At 43.4% G+C, this 22,603-nt stretch overlaps 1 protein-coding gene across 2 annotated transcripts in view; it reads left to right on the plus strand.

Annotated features, from left to right (window-relative positions):
• Positions 1 to 22,603, plus strand: part of LOC126469954 (uncharacterized) — a 676,617-nt gene that overhangs the window by 86,098 nt on the left and 567,916 nt on the right. The gene's annotated exons all lie outside the window — the stretch shown is intronic.

Here is a 22,603-nt window from a genome sequence, read left to right on the forward strand (position 1 = left end):
TCTAGGCTTTTAACAAAAAACGAGGAAGAAGGTACACCTCACCTTCATGGAAGGGGCAAGCATCAGAACAAATTCTCTGTACCGGAAGCTGTGATCAGTGATGTAAAGGAACACATTAAAAGCTTTCCAGTTTCCGAGAGCCATTAAGCAAGAAAGGATACCCCCCAAAAAAAATTTTAAATCTTGAGCTGGGTGTGGCCAAAATGTACGATTTGTCCAAAGATAAATGCATATCTCAGAATAAAGAAATTGTGGGGGAGCACGTCTACCGAAAAATCTTTAACAAAAACTTCAACCTGTCATATCGACCACCAAGTAAAGACAGTAGCTCTTTTTGTGACAAATTGAGCTTTGAAATGGACGCTGCTACCAATTCAGAAGAAAAAAGAAAGCTTCAAACTGAAAAGGACCTTCACCTTAGGAGGGCTGAAGCTGTAAGAACAGCGATGGCTACAGACATAGCATGTAGTGAAGAGGCAGATTCCCAGGTGTTCGTGTTTACCTTTGACCTGCAAAAAGCACTTGCATTTCCTAAACTGACATCATCGTTATCGTACTACAAAAGAAACATGTACTTGTATAACTTTGGTTGCCACAATTTAACTGACGGCAAAATCCATATGTATTTTTGGGATGAAACATCTGGATCAAGGAGTTCACAGGAAATTGGTATCTGTTTATTGAAATATATTGAAAAGTGTGTCACTTCTCAAAAACAGGTAGTTGCGTACAGTGACACGTGTGGTGGGCAAAACAGGGACATAAACATTGCCGTAACACTATTTAAAGTGACACATTAACATGTTTATAGACAATGTTCAATTTATTTTATTTCAGTAGTGGTACAGCTCCATTACCTCCACTTTTCTGCCTATAATGCTGCTGAAATTAATGATCTGAACAAGTAGAAAGAAAGGTTCATATCTAGCAACAATCCATTTACTTGAATATTTCTGGTATCTCAACAGCAGATTTTTCAGCGCTCATTTAACTTTAGGACTCTGTATCTCAGAATGAACAAAAATGGACTTGCACCACTATTTAAATAAGCCCTTCATATGCTGTAGTTTTAATGTGGGCAATGCCCATTGTGGTTGTGAGACATTTGAAAAGCTGACATTCAAACTGCCTTCCGCGATCAGTAGTTGTGATACGAGGCCCGCCAAAACGGGATATCTGTGTTGAGGCTATGGCAAATGAAAATGCTTCTGCTGTGATGTCAGCTAATGGAACTGCTTCTGGCCATCGGGAAAAACGATCAATAATTGTTAGTAAATAGCGATATCCTTGTGATGGAGATAGGGACCCAGCCGTGCCCACGTTAATGTGACCGTCCACGTTAATGTGACCGAATCTTGTTGTCGTTTGAGGATAACGTCCCACTGCGCTGTTGATGTGTCTCCAGACTTTAATTCGTTGGCAAGGAATACATGATGAAGTCCAGGCCTTCACGTCTTTTTTTAGTGATGGCCAAATGAAGTGCTTTCTTACCAAATTCATGGCTGCTTCAACACTAGGGTGAGCTAGATTGTATAGCGAGTTGAAAATTGCTTGTCGTAGTTGTTGAGGTACATATGGGCGAACCATATATCCAGCTATGTCACAAACAAGTTCTTTACCATTTGGCAACATTATTGTTTTAAGTGCAAGGGACGTCGTATTCTTGATGTGTGGAAGCTCATCGTCACATCGTTGGTTTTCCGCAATTTGTTCCATAGTAACAGTTGGAGGTATAGTGATTGAAGCAATTCGTGAACAAGCGTCGGATGCGAGGTTCTCCTTCCCCGTAGTGTAACGTACGTCTGTGGTGAAACTAATGTGTCGGATCTGACGTGGAGAAGCTTTGTCTAAACGTTGCTTGAAGATGAAGGTTAGTGGCTTGTGGTCGGTGTAAATTGGAAAATCACGTCCTTCAAGCATGTGTACTGAAAGCGCTTCACTGCTGAGTAGGTAGCGAGGAGTTCTCTGTCATAGGTTGGGTAATTCCTGTCTGCAATTGTCAGTTTCTTGGAGAAGAATGCTACTGGTTGCAGATTATTGTCTTTTTTTTGTGTAGATGCACCAATAGCATAATCTGAGGCGTCAACCATTAAAATTAGAGGTTAATTTGAAGATGGATGAGCCACAAGTGCTGAATTGGCCAAACTATTTTTAGGTCATTAAAGGCTTGTCGAATATTTTCTGTCTAATTAATTTCCTGTTATCATTTATCTTAGTCCCATGGAGTAGGATCAAATACTCTGCTTCTTTACCGGCTGCTCTTCAGTAAAAATTAATGAGGCCAAGAAACCGGCGCAGTTCTTTTATTGTTGTAGGTAGCAGATAGTCAACAGTGGTTTGTACTCGATCTGGTAGTGGTCTAATTCCATCTGTAGTTACTACATATCCCAGGAAAGGTACTTCTATTGAACCGAAAATGCATTTGTTCAGATTGATTCTGATGTTGAATTGACTGAGGCATTCGAAAAGCAATTGAAGATGCTTCTTGTGCTGTTCATCTTGTGACGCCACTAGAATGTCATCTATATAACAGTACACGAAATCGAGGTCTCTCAGTATATTATCGATATACCTTTGAAAAGTTTGTGCTCCGTTTCGGAGACCAAACGGAAGTCGCAAACACTAAGAGAAACCAAATCACTGCGGTCTTAGGTATATACTCTGGACGTACAGGGTTGTGATGATAATCTTTGACTAGATCGATTTTTGAAAATATTTGTTTTCCATGCAGTTGGCTGTTAAAATATTGAAGGTTAGGAATAGTAAACCTGTCAGGCTTGGTGATTTTGTTGAGAGCGCGGCAGTCTCCGCAAGGCCTGCAGAATCCGTCTTTCTTGGGAAATAAGTGGAGGGGGCTTGCCCAGGCGCTCTTTGTCGGCTGGCAGATTTTCTTGTTAATCATCTGTTGGAACTCTGCTTTAACTGCGTTAAGTTTATCTGATGGTAGTCGTCGTGCCTTTGCTGCTACAGGATGTCCTTCTGTGACAATCGTATGAAAAACAATGGATGTTTTCTTGGAGCAAGTTTGGAAATTTCTTTAGAACGGCTGCATATTTTTCATCTGGTGACATTACATGAACTGTTTCTATGCCCGAGACCTTAATCAATGTTCCATATGTTGCTGCTGACGTTACCGGGTCAATGAGTCGTCTGTTCTTGAGTTCTACTAAGAGATCGTAATGGTGAACGAAGTCGGCTCCGATAATCTGCGATTGCTCATCTGCAATTACGAAATTCCGTGTGAAGTTGCGCCGTAACCCCAAGCTGAGTAATAACAGACGCTCTCTGTAAATATTAATACCAATGCCATTTGCAGCATAAAGTTTACGATCTGGTTTCTTTCGGCGATTACTATTCGAAGGCGGATTCACAGAAATATCAGCTCCGGTGTCAATTAGGTGACGACTTCCGCTACTTCTGTGTGTGAGAAATAGACGGCGTAAAAGATGGCTCCGATCACCCGCCGCCGCTAGTGTGGAGCGTTTGAGTTTAGCTGATTGTTGGAATTTTGGGTGGAAGATGGTCGAAACGAGAATGAGCTCTAACATTTCTTTGCCCTGTGTCGATATTTAAAGTGACACCAACATAGAACTCCATAAGGTTTAAAACACTGGCATGACCGTGACCTGTCTCGTGATATACACTACTGGCCATTAAAATTGCTACACCACGAAGATAACGTGCTACAGACGCGAAATTTAACCGACAGGAAGAAGATGCTGTGATATGCGAATGATTAGCTTTTCAGAGCATTCACACAAGGTTGGCGCCGGTGGCGACACCTACAACGTGCTGACATGAGGAAAGTTTCCAACCGATTTCTCATACACAAACAGCGGTTGACCGGCGTTGCCTGGAGAAACGTTGTTATGATGCCTCGTGTAAGGAGGAGAAATGCGTACCATCACGTTTCCGACTTTGATAAAGGTCGGATTGTAGCCTATCGTGATTGCGGTTTATCGTATCGCGACATTGCTGCTCGCGTTGGTCGAGATCCAAGGACTGTTAGCAGAATATGGAATAGGCGGGTTCAGGAGGGTAATACGGGACGCCGTGCTGGATCCCAACGGCCTCGTATCACTAGCAGTCGACATGACAAGCATCTTGTCCGCATGGCTGTAACGGATCGTGCAGCCACGACTCGATCCCTGAGCCAACAGATGGGGACGTTTGCAAGACAACAACCATCTGTACGAACAGTTCGACGACGTTTGCTGCAGCATGGACTATCAGCTCGGAGACCATGGCTATCGTTACCCTTGACGCTGCATCACAGACAGGAGCGGCTACGATGGTGTACTCAACGACGAACCTGTGTGCACGAACGGCAAAACGTCATTTTTTCGGATGAATCCAGGTTCTGTTTACAGCATCACGATGGTCGCATCCGTGTTTGGAGACATCGCGGTGAACGCACATTGGAAGCGTATATTCGTCATCGCCATACTGGCGTATCACCCGGCGTGATGGTATGGGGTGCCACTGGTTACACGTCTCGGTCACCTCTTGTTCGCACGGACGGCACTTTGTACAGTGGACGTTACATTTCAGATACGTTACGACCCGTGGCTCTACCCTTCATTCGATCCCTACTAAACCCTATATTTCAGCAGGATAATGCACGACCGCATGTTGCAGGTCCTGTACGGGCCTTTCTGGATACAGAAAATGTTCGACTGCTGCCCTGGCCAGCACATTCTTCAGATCTCTCACCATTTGAAAACGTCTGGTCAATGGGGGCCGAGCAACTAGCTCGTCACAATACGCCAGTCACTACTCTTGATGAACTGTGGTATCGTGTTGAAGCTGCATGGGCAGCTGTACCTGTACACGCCATCCAAGCTCTGTTTGACTCAATGCCTAGGCGTATCAAGGCCGTTATTACGGCCAGAGGTGGTTGTTCTGGGTACTGATTTCTCAGAATCTATGCACCCAAATTGCGTGAAAATGTAATCATATGTCAGTTCTAGTATAATATATTTGTCCAATGAATACCCGTTTATCATCTGCATTTCTTCTTAGTGTAGCAATTTTAATGGCCAGTAGTGTACTTGGTGGGCAGCGAGATGAATGTGAGCAGCCTCTTGAACGTGAGTGTTTTCAATTCATTGAATGTCAACGTTAATTCAGCAATCTGCGTCTCTAGTTTAGAGAGTCTATCGTTACTGGTATCATTTACTTTACTGACTGCAATAGTGGATGTTGCCTGCAAGGTTTGAGCACACATGTTCTACCCCGTTTGTGAAAATTCGGCAGTTTTGTCAGCCATAGTGGCTCTGGTGTCAAGATCATCTTTACTTGTAGCTAGTATAGGACGTGTGGTGACAGGAAGCCGCTGCATAAATATAGTTTCCAAAAAATCGTCCTTCACGTGCGTACCAGGTAAGGTTCGCATCTCACGTACGAGCCGAGTTGGCTCTTTATCACCTAATTACACTTCTGTTAATAATTTCGTTACTTTTCTATCTTTTGACTTTTCAAATTCCTGAATTAGTCTTGTTTTAAGCTCTGCGAACGGAGTTGTATATAATGGTAGAGTCAAAAATTCGGAAATTTATTCTACGACATCCGCTTCTAGTGACGCAACAACATGATTGAATTTCGTGGTTTCGATAGTGATACCCAACATGGTAAACTGTGCTACAACTTGAAGGAACAATTCCTTCATGTTTTTCTTCCAGACTGGTGAAATCTTCACTGAAACACGAACAATATCCGCTTCGTTCCGTACTGATGCGGGCGTTGGATTTGCGTCGGTGCTGTTGCCGATCATTTTTACACTTCACTAATCACAAATGCGTTCTGCTTCTTATTAATCACGTCGGGGTCAACAATGTCGTTTATGGTTTATGGTAGAAGGACCATAAAAGACAAGAAATGATGCATTTGTACGTTCAATAAACAATCAAAACATTGTAGATGTCAGCAAGGTCAGAGATGATAACAGTTTCTAAGTAATAAGAATGTAAACAAAGTTCAGAGATACAATTTACAAATATTAACACTCGAGTCCGCCACAGTCCCATCTTCTTTCATCAGACGCTGACTTTGGCACGTTACATTGCCAACATCTTGAAACCATTTGTGGCAGCATTAGGGGGCGAGGAAAAGACCTACAGTTAGTTCCAACAGCGTGGAGCAACTGCCCATACAGCCGGCCGAACCTTGGAGCACATTTATATAATCCTCACGCCTCAGAGTCGTTAGCAGAGGTCAGTCTGGTTGCGGCCCTAGTTGGCCACCCTGGTCACCTGATCTGTCAGTGTCGATTACCTTGTTTGGAGAGTCCACAATCTAAGATGTATCGCAACAATCCTCATAGCCTACAAGAACTGTAGCAGCACAGTTCGGATGAGACTGCAGCAATTCCAGCAGTCCAGCTTCGATCCGTCTTCACCAGCTTGCTGACCAGAATCCAAAAGTGCCAAGAGATGACTGGTGGTCACTTTCAGCATCTGCTATAGTCAGGTTAGTACCGTATTCCCTTTCCTCTGCTGTGTTTCTTTGTACCCTGGAACTCTGCTCTCCAAACCACTTTTATTTGCCCCACCCTGAATATTGCAAGAAATTAAGAAAACATTTAAATTGAAACACGTGCAACCAAGTTATGGAATTTTGGTCTTATCAGTGACTTTGATCCGTATCCTCAGCATTTTTTGAGATTAATGATCAGTGCTCGGAAACAAATGCAAAAATGCGCAGTGGTCGGGACTTATGCGTATATAGTACATCGACTACATACGCTAGGAAATTAGTCCTTTTAAGCATTGTGTACCATCTTATAACGGAAGCAATGCTAGTGTTATCGATCGATGTAACAGGACATACTATCGACATTAGAGATCCTTAATTTCGTGCACGAGCTCTTACTTTAAGTGCCAATATCAGTAAGAATGGCGTTTAATAGCCACAATGATGAGGCCGATTCTGAATGCATGCTACTGTTACACCTGAAGATAGGAGAAAGATAATCGTAACACAGAGAGAGACATAGCATTCACAGCATTCCTTGAACCCTTAGGAGATTTCGGAGGAGTCTTACGTGAACGGAACTACAGGTCCGTTACACATACATATTAATCATTTAATATTTCTTGTAACTAAATTTTTGACTTTTAATATGAATATGCGTGTTTGGTTTGACTACAAATTTAATATTCATGGTAGATTAGAATTAGAGCGGGCCATTTTCACGGACATGAACATTCGCGTGGCTTCGAGACACGAAGAAAGCGGCGGAAATCCAGAAATTTAGGAATAGTCACTTAGGTATGAACATATACCAAGAGAGTAGCAAAACTGGAAGTCTTTTAGAGATAGCCAAGAAGCTTTCAACGTGTTTAGAACAGTAACAAATGTAAAGTATTCACATCATCTGAGTGTTCTTTTTTAATTGGAAGGGCATTTATGCTAATTCTATTTCATATTATGTATGAGAGTTATTGCATGATGTTAAATATTTTTGTCTTATTGCAAAAAAAAGCATTAATCTGGTACAATGGTCACTAAAGAATTTCGTGTCCAATACCATAACATCTTTCCAACTGCCTGATGTAGAAACTGAACAGGGCAGGACTTCGTGAAACGGCTGTTAATGAAGATTACAACTCTGTCACAATACGAACACAGTACGAGAGATAAGCATTGGTCCTAGTGATGTAAGTGTATTCAATCATTAATTTGGAAGGTCGTAACTATAGTGAATGTTTTCATAACAGTAGGGACCGTTCCTTTTTATCGGAATATATCATCGCAGAGCGTTACGTCGGGCCTACAACCATAAAATAAACATCAAACACCAGAATACAAAAGAAAAGTAAGCTTGTTATCTATTCTCGGACGATGTCGGATACCAAACACTTAAGGAAATTCGCTCGAAAAGGATATCGACGAATTCCTCCGACGCCATTTTAACCCATTGTTCAAGAGGTCACTACCACAGTATTTCAGATCTGTTGTTGTGTGGGGCTACCGTAACAGCTTATATTTCCCTTTTGTGCGTCTAGCTTCTGTCTACTTCCCAGAGGCAACACGGAGCTGTTAGAAATACTTCATCAATGACACAGCAGGCCTATGAATAATCATAAATTGACTGCTGTAATTTGAAACAGTTATGTCACTCACCCAACACTTCCCCTTCTGTGTCGAAGATACAATATATTCCTGCATGATAAACCTAAACTTTTTATAATAACTTAAAATACATTATATTCTATCTGACCAAAAGTAACCGGACACCTATTAGTGGACATTAATATGGGATTTCCCCACCTTTCGCCTTACTGACGGTTTGAACTTTGCGTATGAATAATTTTAATGTCGTGCCTGAGTCTCTCTCGAGGAATGGCAGCCCATACTTGCTCAACAGCCGAAACCAGAGAAGGCACTGATGGATTCTGGGGCCTGAAGCGGAGTCGACATTATAACTCATGTGAAATGTCTTCCACTGCGTCCTGGTAGGGATTCCGGGCAGCCCAGTACGTTTTACGAATGTAATTTTGTTCAAAAATCATTGCCTCACAGATGATACTTTATGACAGGGTGCATTTTCATGATGTTACAGTAGATCATCGTCTCCGAAATGTTCCACTACTGTAAGCAGAAAACAGTGTTATAAAATGTGTTCATATCGTTCCCCACTTAGCGTTTCCTTCACCGCAATAAGGAAACCACACCGTAACCACGACAAAAAATTGTGCTGTAAAGGTGGCGATACACGTACCTGCATGCTTGACAAGCACGCTTGCCCAGGTCTGCTAGTCCAAGAATGCTTGAGTGTGTGTAGAATAAATTTGCGCGAGCGTTAGAACTGTACAAGCAACTTGATGCTCCATCGAATTTCGATTATGCATGCTTGTACAAGCTTCAATCGTGTATAGGCTTGTACAAGAATTTCGATTTGATATAATTTTTATTTGGACCTCTTAAATTACATTATGTAGAAAGGTCGTACAGTAATGAAGCACAAGTCAAAAAATACAGTATTACATCGAGAAAAAGAAAGGATAATCAACGATACCATGACAGATTCCATAGTGAGTCTGCCGGGAGTAGTTAATATGGGTTTCTTTAACCACTCTTTACTCCACATATCAGGTTTCCTCCTTCGTTTTTTTTTTTTTTTCCTTCGTAACACAAACAGGAAGGCTAACCAAAGCCAGCACATCGTCATCTGAGCTCGACGTTTCCTGGTAAACAGACTAATGCTTGTAGAAGCATGCTTGAATCGTGTGGAAGTGCGAGGAATTTATGCACGCTTACTCATCAATGCTTGCGCAAGCGTGATTGTCAAGCATGCAGTTATGTGTGTGGCCGCCCTAATTCCATCTGCTCTGTTCCTCATTGTTAGCACTACACACGACGGCAGGTGACGTTCTCCAGGCATTCACCAAATCTAAACCTTCCCATCGGATTGTACAGCGTATAGTGTGATTCATCACTCCAGATCATTCGTTTCCAGTCATTCGCTATCCAGTGGCGTCGCCATTAATGACACATTAAGCGTCTCTTAGCGCTGACTAGAGTAGCTTATGAGGAGCTGCTCGACCATTGTTGCCCATACTTTTTACCTGTCTACGCTTAGTCATTGTGCTAGACGGACTGTCAGTAGCACTATGGAACTCGCAAGTGATACCTTCGGCTGAGGCGCCGTGTCACGGTCCGTGCGGCTCCCCACGTTGGAAGTTCGAGCCCTCCCTCGGGCGTGGGTGCGTGTGTTGTCCATAGCTTAAGTTACACTACTGGCCATTAAAATTGCTACACCAAGAAGAAATGCAGATGATAAATGGGTATTCACTGGACAAATATATTATACTAGAACTGACATGTGATTACATTTTCACGCAATTTGGGTGCATAGATTCTGAGAAATCAGTACCCAGAACAACCACCTCTGGCCGTAATAACGGCCTTGATACGCCTAGGCATTGAGTCAAACAGAGCTTGGATGGCGTGTACAGGTACAGCTGCCCATGCAGCTTCAACACGATACCACAGTTCATCAAGAGTAGTGACTGGCGTATTGTGACGAGCCAGTTGCTCAGCCACCATTGACCAGACGTTTTCAGCTGGTGAGATGTCTGGAGAATGTGCGGGCCAGTCCGCAGCTCGTGGTCGTCCGGTAGCGTTCTCGGTTCCCATGCCCGGGTTCCAGGGTTCGATTCCCGGCGGGGTCAGGGATTTTCTCTGCCTCGTGATGACTGGGTGTTGTGTGCTGTCCTTAGGTTAGTTGGGTTTAAGTAGTTCTAAGTTCTAGGGGACTGATGACCATAGATATTAAGTCCCATAGTGCTCAGAGCCATTTTTGTGCTGGCCAGGGCAGCAGTCGAACATTTTCTGTATCCAGAAAGGCCCGTAAAGGACCTGCATCATGCGGTCGTGCATTATCCTGCTGAAATGTAGGGTTTCGCAAATATCCAATGAAGGGTACAGCCACGGGTCGTAACACATGTGAAATGTAACGTCCACTGTTCAAAGAGCCGTCAATGCGAACAAGAGGTGACCGAGACGCGTAACCAACCCATACCATCACGCCGGGTGATACGCCAGTATGGCGATGACGAATACACGCTTCCAATGTGCATTCACCGCCATGTCGCCAAACACGCATGCGACCATCATGATGCTGTAAACAGAACCTGGATTCATCCCAAAAAGTGAAGTTTTGCCATTCGTGCACCCAGGTTCGTCGTTGAGTACACCATCGCAGGCGCTCCTGTCTGTGATGCAGCGTCTAGGGTAACCGCAGCTGATAGTCCATGCTGCTGCAAACGTCGTCGAACTGTTCGTGCAGATGGTTGTTGTCTTGCACACGTCCCTTTCTGTTGACTCAGGGATCGATACGTGGCTGCACGATTCGTTACAGCCATGCGGATAAGGTGCCTGTCATCTCGACTGCTAGTGACACGAGGCCGTTGGGATCCAGCACGGCGTTCCTTATTACCCTTCTGAACCCAGTGATTCCATATTCTGCTAACAGTCATTGGATCTCGACCAACGCGAACAGCAATGTCGCGATACGCTAATCCGCAATCGCGATAGGCTGTAATCCGACCTTTATCAAAGTCGGAAACGTGATGATACGCATTGCTCCTCCTTGCAACAACGTTTCACCAGGCAACGCCAGTCAACTGATGTTTGTGTATAAGAAATCGGTTGGAAACCTTCCTCACGTCAGCACGTTCTAGGTGTCGCCACCGGCGCCAACGTTGTGTGAATGCTCTGGAAAGCTAATCATTTGCATATCACAGCATCATCTTCCTGTCGGTTAAATTCCGCGTCTGTAGCACGTTATCTTCGTGGTATAGCAGTTTTAATGGCCACTAGTGTAATAATAATCACCACATATCATCATTTGAGTAAAAGCAGCAAGAACCTTTAGGCAGCTGTATCATTTATGATACCATGATAATGAGAGGTGTAGTAAAAGGATACGAGGACCACAGCGAAAGTTCGTGTTCCTCAGAAAGATCGAGCAACACTCGGAAGCTCAGTTACCAAGCTCGATCGCTCTTGCATAAACTCTTGCATAACTGTCACCAGGGTGGTTTAAACCAATACGTTACACAGAATTTAGAACAATGGGCACGTGATAGCAACTATGAACATCTGGGCGGCTTTGCGTGACACAGAGTAACACACGAAGGCGCACTCTTGTCGTTTCACTCGTTTGCACTGGTCTCATATCTACGTGCACATAGCCCTCAGGATCGTGTATACAGAAGACTAACAGAAGACCAAAGTGAACTCTCACACCAACACGATGTAACTTGGAACACTGAAGTTGCCGTTGTACGTTCGGAAAATTCTACCATTATCTGTTTTTCCTACCTTGGCCTGCATTGTCTCATAGAGCGTATTTGAAAGTACACGAGGAGAAAACTTCAACTAGCATCTAGTACCAAATCTCTGAAAGCAAGTCGCAGCAGGCATGTCACAAGCTCCCGCAAGGGCCAGTGAGCCACATTGGTGTCCAAAAATAAAGCAACAAACCGCTATTTCCCCGTCCTGTGTCTAATTCACGATACAATCATACAAACTGTCAATAGATGTCCGTATGATGGTGTTCTGCACGGAAGATGGCATCCCCGTCAACGCACAGCCACGCCATCGATGACGTCAGGGCATCTTTCAAACGTGGGGTGTTTGCCTGATAGTCCCACATCCACAATCGCTGTGTACACAACCACAGACGGTGCCGTATGGCACACAGAAGACGCCTACCAAACTCTGTGCAGTGGAGGGCCATAGGAAGCATGGGAGCAGGATAGTCGCAACCTGATGCGGCACGATGACTTAATGAGAATCGTTCTGTTGTTTCTCGGATGTGGTGACAGTTTACATGACCGAAACTGTATTCCGAAGACCAGGACATGGCCGATCTCGTGTGACATCTGAAAGAGAGGACCGTTATTTTCCTGTAAGGGCAAGACAGTATCGCCTTAGTACAGCACGGCAACTGGCAGCTGACCTCACAGCATCCACTGGACGTCTTGTATAGAGCCAAACGGTGTACAAAAGGCTTCCACAGAGTGCTCTTCACTGTCGGAGTCCTGCTGTATGTGTACCTCTGACGTATCCTCACAGGAGGAAGAATCTTGAAATTAACTTCCAAGTTCATATTCACGGTAACTTGCACGAGTGGGCGCAGTTTATGGTACGGAAAGCGCCTCCAAAACATCGCAGAACCACATCTGCCCTGAACTAAACCCCCGTCATACTGAGGGTTAAACGCCTCATTGGAGTGTCGGTGCACTCCACGCCATGCATCATTTGAAAAGAGGCAAAATCGTGACTTTTCTGACCACACTACATCCATTTTACTGCCCGTATTATTTATTTCTTGGCCCACTGAAGACGTGCAGCCCTATCTGCCACTGTAAGCAACGGATTTTTCCGAGGTACCCGCTTCTAAATGTGCATCGGAAGGAGGTTCCATCGAAGTTTTTGCTCTAAAATTGGTTGAGTCACTGACAGGAGGGTTTGAAACCGACTGTCATTTTCAAGGGATGACATTCGTCTTCGCTCCGCTCTCAGTTAAGATATGCATACGTCCACTGATATTACGCCGTATTTCATGACTCTCAGAGGTACACCATTCCTTGTAGAGGTGTTGGACAGTGCGCGGTGATACATCAACAAATTGGGCAACTTTACTCACAGTGTGGTCAGGGGCACCTCCAAACGCTATAGACCCTTTCTGCCATTCTGTCACGTTTACACCACTCATCTTACTGCGCTGACCTATGCGACCGACTGGCCTTGACACACATTTCATTGTCATGACTTTAGTCAGCGGTGGAGTGTCACAGGACTGCCTGATACCACCGATTCACCTCATAGTGAATACTGGGATCTTTTGAGGTGGTAATTAATGTTTTGTCCGGTTGAACGTCGTTGCAGTAGTAGACGCTACGGCAAGAAAGGAAGACTGAATTGATTGTTGGTGTTAATAACGATCATCCTCCCTTACCTCCACTGCATTACTGTAGATGTGTCACTGAGCACATTTGTTCTGTGCATGCAGTGCACGTGAGGCGCCTAGTTGTTTCCACTGCACTGTGTGGAATACGAAGGTTCTGTTATAGTTCACTAACCCGGTGTCTTCAAGTTGATGTCCCCAGCGCAGAAACCAGCACTCAGGTCGTAGGTTCTGTATCTTGAGGCTGAAGCTGACTTTTAGCGAGGCTCTGTTCTGAAATAATGTATCACTTCTTTGGGATGCCACTCGCGTATTTTAATATAGCCACACAAGAAGACTACATGGTCTTAATACAACACCTTCTGATACAGAAAAGTACATGATCAAACACAATGTATCTTTACACTATTTGTGGCACGTGTCTACTACCGGAGTGAATTTTTTAATACTGAATACTGGCAAACACATCCTGCCACAGACAACATTGCTGTACATCTCGACTGCCTAATCCAGAGTGACGAACAGGAACTTAAATAAAAATTGGAAACAAATCCTACGACAGACAACATGTCTGTTCTTCTTGACTGCCTAATCCAGAGTGACGAACAGCCCGAAACACTTCGCGCGCCATACCAGAAAAGGCGTGACCCGAACGCTTCTGAAGTGCTTCGTCTACAATTTCGTCAGTCTTTTCTTTTTGATTTCAATTGTTTTTAATAATTCTAAAATGACTGATTGATAGTCAGCTGTTGAGAGATATTTACATTAAAAAGTGAAGTCATTCCAATGAGTAGTTTAACTAATAATAATAGCTATACTTTAACGTATTGCCGCCCTTGCTCCGAACACAGCAACCAATCACAGAGCAGTAGCGTTATGCAGGCGGTCTTTCTCGCGGGAATGGTACCGAATCTAACATCTGTCACAGGTACCTCACACCACATTTCGTCATCTATATACTTCTTGCATCTCCACTGCTCTGGGAACAGCTTCTTGGAGCCTAATATGATGGCTGACTAAGCCAGAAATATTACAACGCTACTATTTTACCATATAAAGTGTCCTTCTTATTACATCTGTCATTATCGTTCTACGAGGGCGGTTCAGAAAGTAACCTCCGATTGGTCACAGTGCGGGTTGTGGGGGGAGTAGCGACGCCATCTGTGCGTTCACGCACTCAACAGGTCAGTCGGCATCAAGCCGTGGTCGAGTGAACGTCGTATCTGCGCTAGTTTAGTTTTTGTGGCAGTTTGATATGTGTGCTGCAATAGAAAACCCCGCCAAATGTGAAGTGCGTGCTGTCATAAGGTTTTTTACAGCCAAAGGATATTCTGCAGCAGCTATTCATCGTGAGCTTTGTGCCGTGTACGGACCAAGAGTTATGAGTGAAGGAGTTGTCGGTGAATGGGTTCGTTTATTTAAAAGTGGACGAGAAAACGTTCATGATGAAGAGAGGAGTAGTAGACCATCATTGGTGACTGACGAACTCGTTCAGACAGTTGATGCAAAAGTTCGTGAAAATCGACGTTTCTCAATGTCGGAGTTGTCTACTGGTTTTCCACAGATTTCTAAGACTCTCTTGTACGAGATAGTGACAGCAAGATTGGGTTACCGTAAGTTCTGTGCACGATGGGTGCCAAAAATTCTTACCGACCACCACAAAACTCAAAGAATGGCCTCTGCATTAGGCTTTCTGTCACATTATGAGGACGAAGGAGAACCATTGTTAAACAGAATCGTGACCGGTGACGAAACCTGGATTAAGTACGTGAACCCTGAGACAAAAGAACAATCAAAGATGTGGGCACATTCAAATTCGCCTACCAAACCAAGAAAAGCCTCGCAAGATTTTTCTGCCAGAAAACTGATGGCAACGGTGTTTTGGGATGCCAAAGGGGTGTTGTTGGTTGAATTCATGGAACGTGGTACGACCATTAATCAAGACGTGTACTGTGAAACAATAAAAAAGTTACGACGGGCTATACAGAACAAACGCCGTGGTATGCTGACTTCCGGTATCGTTCTTTTGCACGATAACGCCCGTCCTCACTCTGCTCGCAGAACAACGGCCCTTCTTGAGTCCTTCAAGTGGGACGTTATCAACCATCCACCTTACAGCCCAGACCTGGCGCCAAGTGATTATCACCTCTTCATGCATTTGAAGAAATGGCTCGGGTCACAGCGGTTTGATGACGACGAAGAGCTCAAAGATGCGGTCACAGGCTGGCTCCAGGCACAAGCGGGTGATTTTTATGCAGAAGGAATTTCAAAGCTTGTGAAGAGATACGATAAGTGCCTCAATCGCTATGGAGACTATGTAGAAAAATAGTGCAAAGATGTAGTTGTAAGATGTATATATTAAAATATTTTTATTTAACTTGGTGTATTTTTTTAAATCAACCGGAGGTTACTTTCTGAACGGCCCTCGTATATTAGAGTCTTCATCAGTATTTCCTTTTTGTAATTATCAGGGGTGATTAAAAAGTTTCTTCTCAAAGGCCGTATAGTCCAGAATCGGCACGACAATTAGGCAAAATCGCCGTAAACATTGAGGTAATCATCCCATTGACGTACCAGGTTCAAGATACCCGTTTGATAAAACACCGCGTGCTGCTGCGCAAAAAAGTTCGTAACTACCTGCTGCACATCCTCGTCCGACACGAATCGTCGACACTTCAAGGCCTTTTTTAAGGGGCCGAAGGCTTGATAATCGTGTGGGAAGAGATAAGGACTATAGGGTGTGTGTTCAAGTGGCTCCGACTTAAGTTGGCGTGACTTCTGCGTTACGACACCTGTGGTATGAGGACGTCAGTTATCACGAAGCAGCAGCACCCTTTCTTGCACACAATTTCACACCGGTGATTTTCGACAGACATGCTGCCGCAGACATAATCTTCATTATCAGATGGATGTCTACCAGTGTTTGTCCTTCGGCAGCCAAGAAAAGAATAGCAGCACGTTGATCCTGTTGGATGATTTGGTAATAACATCGCCATACTTCACGTTTTCTCATTTACCGCTCGCAAATCGGAAAGACACGAATTCCACACTGATCCGTTGCCTATATGTCGGTGCTTAAATACCCCTATACGCTGCACCAAGGCCGTCAAACGGAAAGTTTTTGATCGGACTGTACATAAAGGACACTGAGCAAAATTTTATTCTCGCTCACTAATTCGTGAGGCAGATTTTTCTTTCTTATCAATGGAATCTGCATTGAAATAACACTGCTGCAATTTCCCCAGTACCGCAAAGACGGGGACATTTAATGAAGTGGGTGGTATGTTGTTACAAGGAACGGGTGACGTGTTGTGAGGGGAAAAAAAAAAATTCTTCGCTGCGCTGAGAGGCATTCTCACACAGCTCATTAGGCTGAGTGCTTGCGGTCAACTTAAGGCCTCCGCGTTGAATTTGCAGCCCGTAAACATTTTTAACACTCCTAATCATTTATCTTTGGACTCTTCCCGTCTCTCCCGACTGTTTCTTACATTTACGCTTCTCTGCACGCAGTCACAAAGTGGTAGCCCAATATTATGAAGCAACGAAAAACGAGCTTCGTGCCCCATAAACGAAGAGTTCTGCGAGTATCGGATTTCACAATCTACTTTAATCTACGTTTGAAGCTACATCTCAGTATATTGACAGTACTACTATTGAGACAACAATCTGCAATTATAGTCGACGAAACGGATAGTTTCTTGAAAAGCGATTACAAGGTGAATATCAACAACAGTAAAACCAGGGTAATGGAATACAGCCGAATTAAATCTTCTGAGAGAGTTGCATCAGGAAATGAGACATAAACATAGTTGAGGTTTGCTATTTAGACAGCAAAATGACTGACGATGCTGGAAGTAGAGAGGATGTAAACTGTAGATCCGTAATAGCAAGAAATGCATTTCGGAAAAAGAGAGATTTATTAACGCAGATATAAATTTGAGGGTTAAGAAGTCTCTTCTAAGGGTATTTATCTGGAGTGTAGCCCTAGGTATAAATCTGGAATTATTTTTTTAAATTTTGTGGTAAGTTTCTATGGGACCAAACTGCTGAGGTCATCGGTCCCTAGGCTTACACACTACTTAATCTAACTTAAACTAACTTACGCTAAGGACAACACACACACCCATGCCCGAGGGAGGACTCGAACCTCTGACGGGGGTACCGCTCGAACCGTGACAATACGACCAAGACTGCGCGGCTACCCCGCTCGGCTATTTATCTGGAGTGTAGCCTTGTACGGAAGTGAAACTTACACAATAAGCAGAACATACAAGACGAGAATAGGAGCTTTTCAAATGTGATATTACAGAATCATGGTGAAGAATAGATGGGTAGATAGGATAATTAATGAGGAGCTACTGAACAGAATTGGAATGAAACGCAATCTATGGCACAAAGGAAGAGATTGGTTGACAAGAACATTCTAAAGTATCAAAGAATTTGGTATTGGAAGGAAGCGCGAGAGGTTAAAATTTTAGAGGGAAACAAAGGTTTGGCTATGGTTAGCAGGTTGCAGTAGCTACGCAAAGATGAAGAGGCTCGCGCAGGATAGACGAAGTTGGAGTGCTGTATCAAACCACGCCCGCTGCATGAACTGTGCAATATCCCGACTTGTGGGACATTCAGATGTGGCAGTGGCCCGATGTTCGACCGCTTGGAAACATGAGGGCAGGGATACATGTCGTCAAGGTTCCAGGTCGACCACGCTTGACCACCACAGGGGTGCTCCAAGCCCATCGTAATCTCTTCACATCTACGCGCGCCATCCCAAAACGTGTAATGCGCTACCTGCAACCTACTACGTCATTAGTCGGCATGGATATATGTGATGTCCTTAGGTTAGTTAGGTTTAAGTAGTTCTAAGTTCTAGGGGACTGATGACCACAGATGTTAAGTCCCATAGTGTTCAGAGCCATATTCCGAGACTACTTTTCTTCCTGACGTATAAGCGACATCATCACAGTAACCACTGTGGCAGCTTTAACGAAAAACTGTGAACAGACGAGCATTTGACCAAGTCGTTGAGAGCAGCCGGTGTTAAGTAGTGTACGTGCGGTCTAAGTGTGTCAACAGTGTTGTGTCACAAATCACAATAGTGCAACGTCTGTAAATTAAGTGTTCAGTACATAATATAGAATGTTTTGAAGAAGAGAAGTGTGTGAAAAGTTTGTCCCGCACACCTTGACTCTCGAGTAAGAGCAACAACGCATGGATGCCTGCCGCGACTTGATTTAAATGCAAAACGCAGACAATTATGTGCTATAAAGAATCGTCACGGGTGACGAGATTTATTGTTATCAATACCAACCTACCCTCAAAACAACAAAGAGCAGAATCTCATATACGGTGTCAACGCTCTAACGACATAACCGACATTCAAGGCAATGTGCTGCGCGAGTTGAACAGCATCCCGAAGAAGGGCATTTCTGAGAGTTTCTCATGATTGTATGAACATACTGTAGGTTATGCTCATGTGGGGGGAGACTAAGTAAAACAGTTGAAACATTAAAACCATCTTCTTAATTTTCCTCTACTTTGTATTAATCCAGTCTCAATTTTTTTTTTTTTTTTTTTTTTTTTGACTCGCCGGTACTGTCCAGTATTGAAATTGTGAGCGGTTTTCTGCACTGTGAGGCCTATACTGGCTGTAACAATCTGCCGTAGTCGACGGCGAACGGTGTCATCAAGCCGTCTTTGCCTCTGCAGTAACTGTTTTTCACGAATCCAGGTGCTCACGTTTCACCACTGGCGCATTTCACCACTTCCCGGGGACTCGGGATCTAACATTGATATCACGTGTATTACCTGTCCTGGTTTAGAATAAGACGCAATACGTCTAACCGACAATTTGCCGTGGCGGCAATAGCATTTTTTTTATTTTTCATTTTCTTTTATTTGTTTATTTTTTTAACACTGCAGCTACGCTGGTGTGCAGAACTTAATGACGAAAGTAACTTTCTTATGATGTGTCATTGCCAAGTGACATAGCTCGAATGAAACTTGGACCACAAACAGTAAGAACTGCAGTCTAGCACAGAAGGTAACGCAAAGAAATACGCAATGGCACGAACAGAAACGACATTTTTATTCAAAGACAATAATTACACTGAAGTCATCGCGATTCGTGATATTATAAAAGGCTGGACGTAGTTCTAGGCAATGGCCTTGCAGCAGTGGATACACCGGTTCCCATGAGATCACCGAAGTTATGCACCGTCGGGCGTGGCCGGCACTTGGATGGGTGACCATCCAGCTGCCATGCGTTGTTGCCATTTTTCGGGGTGCACTCAGCATCGTGATGCCAATTGAGGAGCTACTCGACCGAATAGTAGCGGCTCCGGTCAAAGAAAACCATCATAACGACCGGGAGAGCGGTGTGCCCCTCCCACCCGCATCATCAAATGAGGATCACACGGCGGTCGGATGGTCCCCATCGGCCACTTGTGGCCTGAAGATGGAGGCTTATGGACATGGTTGTAATTGAAGTATGTGTTAACCACGAATGGCAATGAGTGCTCTGTAACGCGCTAGCCACAAGATTGGTAAGGAGTTCTTGTGGTAGGGCGTTCCATTCCTCCACCAGCGCGATTAATAATTGCTGAATGGCTGTTGGTGCATGTAGACGTACTGCAAGAAGTCTTCCCACCACGTTGCACATGTGCTCAGTGGAACTGAAGCCGCCGTCAGGTCAGTCCATTCACCCAATATCCTCTCGTTCCTAGAGCTTCTCCATCACAGCTGTTCGCTGCGATCGCGCATTCTAATCCATAAAAAGGAAGCCAGGGCCGAGTGCACCCCTGAGAATGGGGAAGAAGTCCAATGCCACAATAGCGTTGACCGGGGAATGTACCGTGTCCAAACGGTTGGAGGTCAGTACGTCCACGCAACATTACGACTCCCCACACCGTAATCACTGGATCTCCAAAACGATCATGTTAAACCACATTCCTGAGTGAATTACGTGTTCCCACCTCTCTCCATATGAGGGTTCGTAATGCAACCAGGAATACTAGATTAGATTAATTATTCATTCCATAGACCCACAAAACAGGGGATCCTCCTGGGTGTGGAACATGTCAGATAAACACATTACAAAAATGAAATTATAAAAACCTGAGTTTCATTAATTTTAATGATCCTCAGTCAATAAACAGTAAAATTATGTACATGAATTAAAACTAAACTTCTAATATTTACAGGTTTAATAGTTACATCTGTTTTCATTAAATCAATCATTCATACAGTAGCTAGTTACTTGGCTATTACAACCAAGTATTGTCAAAAATTAAATTATTCATTTCAATGATCCTTAGTTAAGAACAGTCAAATTACGTACAAGATTTAAAATTAAACTTCCACTACTTACAGACTTAAGACTTAGATCTGTTTTCCATACATCCATCATTCACACGCACTTGGCTGTTACAACCAAGTATCGTCAAAACTTAAAGTATAATAAATTTTCATTAAAATTTTCTACTGCACTTGTTGAGAAATTCATCGATGGAATAGAAAGAGTTGGCCACCAAAAATTCTTTTAAATTATGTTTAAATTGTGCCTTGTCTGAAAGTAAACTCTTAACGGTTGCTGGTAACTTATTGAAAATATGCATTGCTGAATACTGGATTCCTTTCTGGGCAAGAGTAAGTGATTTTAAATCTTTATGTTTATTGTTCTTATTCCTAGTATTGATACTGTGTACTACGCAGTTAGTTGGAAAAACATATGTGCTATTTACAACAAATTTCATTAAGGAATAAATATACTGAGAAGCTGTGGTTAGTATGCCCAGTTCTTTGAATAGGTTTCGAGATGATGTTCTTCGATTTACACTACACATTACTCTTATTATACGGTTCTGTACTCTAAAAAATTTTTCTCGGTTTGTGGAGTTACCCCAAAATATGATACCATATGGCATAATGGAGTGAAAATAAGCAAAATACACCAGTTTTTTTATATTTATATCTCCTATGTCTGACATCATTCGCATTGGAAACACAGACTTGTTTAGGCTCTTTAGCAGTTCGTTAGTATGTCGCTCCTGACTGAATTTATTATCAAGTTGTAATCCCAAGAATTTTACACTCTCAACTTCTCCTATTTCCATGCCATCATATTTTATACACACACTAGAAGGAAATCTCTTGGAAGTTCTGAACTGTCTAACATTATCGTTTTAGTGCTCCAGATGTTATGTTTCGGGCAGGTATAACGTTGCGTATTGACCTCCAAATCTTTGAAAAAGATACACTTTTTTATATGTGAAGTCTTCACGGGTTGTCAGCGTCTCCATCATCTTCAGATGGAGACGCATTTCATCGAAACGTTGTTACGAGACGGCGACGCTACTCGGCTGACAACCAGTGAAGACTTCATATATGAAATTCGCCGAGAAAGCCTGCACTCACGTATAAAGGTACACTTGCCTGTACGCGTTATTGTCGCAATGTACCCCTTACCCATACGCGTCCTTTCAGGTGTATATTCGGCTCGTCTTCCTTTTTATGGATGACAATGCACGACCGCATCGAACAGCGCAATGCACCAGTGATCATCGAACAGTTGTCTACCAAGCTGGTGCAACAATGGGACGCCCTATCGCAAGAAATCGTTACCAGCCCTGTGGCCAGCATACGAGCTCGTTGCAGAGCACGCACGGTGGAATATCTCAGTGTGGGCTTGAAAGCTTATAATCTGGAATTGAGGGTAAAGGGCGTAATTATCTTGTTTAGAAAGGTAGCACTAGTCCGAGAATAGAGGAGTGTTTTGTTGTCATTCTTGCATGATATTTCTACAGCTAGAGTGTTAGTGGTTGTAATTAGTGCCTCAGACGTCTGTACTAACGCTTTTGTTATTAGAGTGCAGCAATCCGCTTTAAGAAGCGTGGGATGTGTTTTTTCTGGAACCGAGCCAGTGGCCTTCCTGTTTCAAATACCCGTGCTGTTTATAAACACCAGCGTCTATTTCTAAACGTCGTACTCAGTACCTCTTTCATTGCGTACCCTGTAGCTATTATTTGGTTTGACAATTCTTTTAATTATTAATATCGTGATTAAATGTGGATCCAAGGTTCTCACATATGTAAAACTCAATCAAACTCATTTTCCTCCAAAGTACACCTCTTTCAACATCAGAGCTTTATAAAACACATATAGAAAACTAGATTTTTCACTGAAGCG

This window comes from Schistocerca serialis, chromosome 3 (assembly GCF_023864345.2).
Source record: "Schistocerca serialis cubense isolate TAMUIC-IGC-003099 chromosome 3, iqSchSeri2.2, whole genome shotgun sequence".
NCBI classification, from domain to species: domain Eukaryota; kingdom Metazoa; phylum Arthropoda; class Insecta; order Orthoptera; family Acrididae; genus Schistocerca; species Schistocerca serialis.